This window comes from Macaca mulatta, chromosome 8, assembly GCF_049350105.2.
Source record: "Macaca mulatta isolate MMU2019108-1 chromosome 8, T2T-MMU8v2.0, whole genome shotgun sequence".
Taxonomy (NCBI): Eukaryota; Metazoa; Chordata; class Mammalia; order Primates; family Cercopithecidae; genus Macaca; species Macaca mulatta.
In genome coordinates this window covers 87214449-87219163 of record NC_133413.1, presented here as the reverse complement: position 1 = coordinate 87219163, position 4715 = coordinate 87214449, and positions in this window count along the sequence as shown.

The window sequence follows — 4715 nt, the reverse complement described above, 5'->3', positions numbered from 1 at the left end:
CATTTCCCTGTTATGATTATAAGAAAAGATCAGATGCTGTGGCAATTTTTTTCATATGTGATCTTTCTTTAGAATTATTTTCAAAGTCAACTGTTCTTAGACCTTATTTTCATCTCCAAAAAGCATAAGTTTTGTTTCTTTGTAAGATATTTCTTTAGAGCATATCTTAGTTTAATTCACGTTGAGTAAAAGAAACACCCAGGCTCAATCTGGAGACCTCCTTCCAACATAATTTAGCTGGACCTTTTCTTAGTAAAGGTTTTCTGGTTTTCATTTTCACTTCATATTCTCAAATAAAAGATCCTTTGTTGTCTACCATTTGATTGGACTTAATGAAAAACACTCCATTTTAACTTAACAGTATTTCCTTTTGAATTTATTATATTTAAGAACACTGTCAAAAATCAAACATTTAATCTCAAGTTTTTATATTTCAAAATATATTACTATCACATGGCTCAGTGAGGTGATGTAAAAAAGTATACTGAAAAGATTTCAAAAAGAAAAGCAAAAGTGAAAAAATCTGGCTTCATTTTAATATGAAACTAAATACTATGGCTAATGTGCAGATTGGGTACGGCAGCTGACTGTGAAGACGAACATGTGACAGGGTGCCAACAACGGAATTGTGCAGTATTGACTAAATGAGGTTCACTGATTTGTATTGAGGCTAATATCTTCTTTAAACAATTCCGTGTAAATTGTGCGTATAAAGTCATTGGAAGCTATTTCTCAGGACAGCCTCGCTGGCTAGCTACCTGCTGGAGTGAGGAAGATAATCAATAGGAAGAAATAGAGCTGAGCATGAGCCTGGGAAGCTGCAGAGCAGTTAATGCTGATAAAAGTAGATGATGTCAATATTTGGGAATAGCACAACTCTAGGATAATAGACAAAAGAGAAGTGCATATGTTGTAGGGTGTTCAAACAGGGGCAAAATTAAAGCCTAAGTGACAGATGATGTCCTAGGCTGCAAAAGACATTATTTATTACAGATATTGTTAAATTTCTACTGAAAGCCATAAACAACAGAGCAAGATATTGTATATAAAAGATACCTAACTTTTATCAGAAGCTTAAATACCCATTTCTATTTCAATGGTCAGTAGGTTTCCGCTCATGATTAAGAAAGACTGTCTTTAAAACATTTGGTAGATATATTTTTACATGCATAGAACTACATGCCTCATTAAGAAATTATTTTTTAAAAATTATCTAAGTTGCTTCCAAAATAGAGTTAAAAATCATATAAAAGTGTAAATGAAAATAGGCTGTCAGTCAAAGGGTGACATCAAAGACATAAACCTAATTGCTTTAGCATATATTTGTGATTATAGCAGATGCCCTATATTTAAAAGCTAGTAGACTTATTGGAAGTGAGTTAATGGTATATTTTTACACACTTAATACTGAAAATCAGTTTTCCTCTTGCTGTCAGGTGATGAAATTTTGTTCTTCTGTGCTGATCTTTCTGTTGATGTATTATGACATAGTCTGTCAACATGAACAGATATGTGAAAGGAGACTGGGTGACTGAGAGGTACAACCTGCATAGAGCTCTTCTTGAATTTTAAGCGTGTTATCATGTTTGGGTACAACAAGTAAGATTGTGCTTGCTTTAAAATGCTGTTATTTTTATATAATTTAAGCCCAAGCAAAACAGGTGGACCATGACAAGGTTCTAAAGCGGAATGAGTGAGCCAATTCCAAAACACGTATTTCAGAATATCTTTTATAAAGCTTTTCACATCCTAAGTTGATTTTGTAAAAAAATCATTCGCAAAATGTAAAAGTTTCTTGACGAAGAGGAGAAATCAATTCATGCACATGTGATTATTAAACATAGCCATTTCTCCCAAATTAAACAATTCCACAACTGTTACATGCTTTTATTGTCGCAGATGTTTTTATTGTTTGGTGTTAGATATCTGGATTATATCAAGTACACGATTCTGAGGTTAGGTAAAACAGCCAAGCCTGATAGTTTTTACTTAGAACCAAGCTAACAAATGTTATTAGAAAAGCAAGTATATTTGTCTAGGACTTTTCCTTTTAAGCATATTTTTAACCATGAAAATACAGATTTAAATAAATGATACCTCTGCTTTTCATTTTGTGCTTTTATTTTGAGAATAACTATCTATTTTGAAAGTAATTTTACAGATCTAGCAAACTAAACATTGTAGTTATTAATCTAAGATACTAGATAATTATACTAATTTCATATTCCAGATATACAATTTTATAAGCTTTCCTACAAATAAAACATTTGCTTTAAAAAGTGGCTAGGATGTTGTCATATATTTCATTTTTCATCTCAAATACAAAGAAATAAAATATCCTTATTCATTATTGAATTATAAAGAAGGCTTCATTTCAAATAAAGTATGAATTTTGATTTAGAGACACAGAAAAAAATCTTTTAAGATCTATACTTCAACTAATTTGTTAATCTTGTGCCACTTTCAGCATTTGTCACACATATAGACCAGGAAATTGGCTCCATCTCATTCTAGCTCTGTATTGAATTAAAAACCTCTACTGCAAAGAAGAGCATGATGTGGGGAAAGAATAAATTTAGTTCTTTCTTTAGTAATGCACATATATTTCCATACATTTCACATCCTAAGGGAGCCTATGAATGCATTCAATAAATACAAAACTATAAAGTATAATTCCAAAAAAGGAACAGGTTAATTTTTTTTTCTGGTTTCAGTATAGCATTTTAAGTTTGAAGACTGAAAATTAAGTATTTTTATTCGTTTATTTTACTTGTCTTTTAACAGACACCTTCAGTATTAAAAGTAAATCCATAATAATGAATCTTAGTTGTTCCATCCACTTAGATAATGTTAGCAGGTTTAGATCAAAGCAAATTAAATATCAGCAGTGGCAAATCGAGAAAAATGTTTTATGCCATTTGAATCAAGGTTTGCATTTAGTTCACTATAGTCCTTCCTGGCTAATTTAGTAGACATTGTATGCAAACCACATATGTGTATACATTGAAAAGATTGTCCATTCCTATTTCATTTGTCTAGGGTAATAGAAAAGGTCTTTTTCAATAAAGTATAATAATAAAGGGTTAGCTTTTACACATGATGAGGGGATTTCTATTAAGATTTTATTAAAATGAAATATGTCCCACAGGTGATTGAGATTACTGACTAGGAAGATAGACTTGCTGTATGTATAGCTCTCTATACTTTCAAGTACTTGAATCTTTGACTGTATTCTGAGAAGACAGTACAGTGTGGTAGATTTATGATGGCCTCATGGAAACAGAGCTAGCAAAGATTATGGCATACTTGTTTAGAAAAATGGTGAACTGAAAGTTCCTGATTTACACCAACATATATCTAGATGAAACCAGTTTGCAAATTGTCCTGAGGAGTCATCTTTTATTAAGTGTTTGATAGGTATGGAAATGTACATGCCTATTTTTAAACATATTCTAATAACTATGCTGATATTAGATTTGCAAATATTCTATTTAATATTTTTAGGTTAAAATTAATTTACCTTATATATTTATGTTTCTGAAATACCTTAAAATTTAATTTCCAGCAATAAATCATATCACGTTAGAAGATGTTTTATAATATATCAAAAAATAAAAGGTCCAATAGTATTAAAAATTTTGAGACATCACAGTAAATCTGCATATGAAGACATTCAAAATCTTTGTCTTTTTTAACATTTGTATTTGTATTCAAGGATAAAAAAATAAACCATCAAAGACTACCTACATTGGTCAACTTAAAGCTATCCGACTTCTTTGCTTTTTAAGTGTTTAATCACCATGATCTTTATTTGAAGGGTAGAGCTGTTTCCCTCTGACTTTATAAGGCTAGTGAAGACACTCCCTTACTAAATTTAGGACTAAAATTGTGAGCAAATGTGCTTATAGACTTTTTTCTATGAGAAGTCTCATCCATGTATTATGAGAAATGACAGAATGCATTACATAAACTTGTAATTATTCTGCTATGCATTTCTAATTCTTGTGACTATATTCTTTGCTGCCCCCTTTAATTTTTTTTTTATAATAGCTTATAGTGTTACCATTTATATTTAGGAGAACCACAAATTATTTTTCCAAATCCCACATACCAATTTATATACTTCCATTTAATCTGAGAACTAAATGTTCAGGAAAAGATGAGGATGTTATACAATTAGATGACATAACTTTGAAATTACTGGAGTCACAGCTCCCTTAAAATCTTCATTGTGTTGATTGGATTATTCTTGTATTTTAAAGCTTAGGAGTTTAGATGCTTAATACTGGTATTGTGTAAAGTAGGTGTTCCTGGAAGTCACACTTAGGAATTATTGTGTGCCCCAACTGTTTCAGGGCATAAAATTTCTCTAACAGACAGCAGCTGACAGATTGGGAGAATCTAGCTCAAAGTGTCAGATAACTTTTAACTCTAATGTAGGTTTTGAAAGTATCTTTTGGGTCTCTCATTTTTTAAACGGATTTAATAAAAACAAATGGAAAGCATTTGAAGCGCATACTTCTACTTTTGGCCCAGGAATTGGAGGGATACCAGCTCAGGCTCCTTCTTCCTTCATTTCCTTTTTCCTTCTTCCTTCCTTTTTTTTCGTTATTTCTATTTTTTTTCTTTTGCTGTGGTTAGAAAACACCTAACATGAGATTTGACCTCTGATATGGTTTGGCTGTGTCCCCGCCCAAATCTCATATTGAAATGTA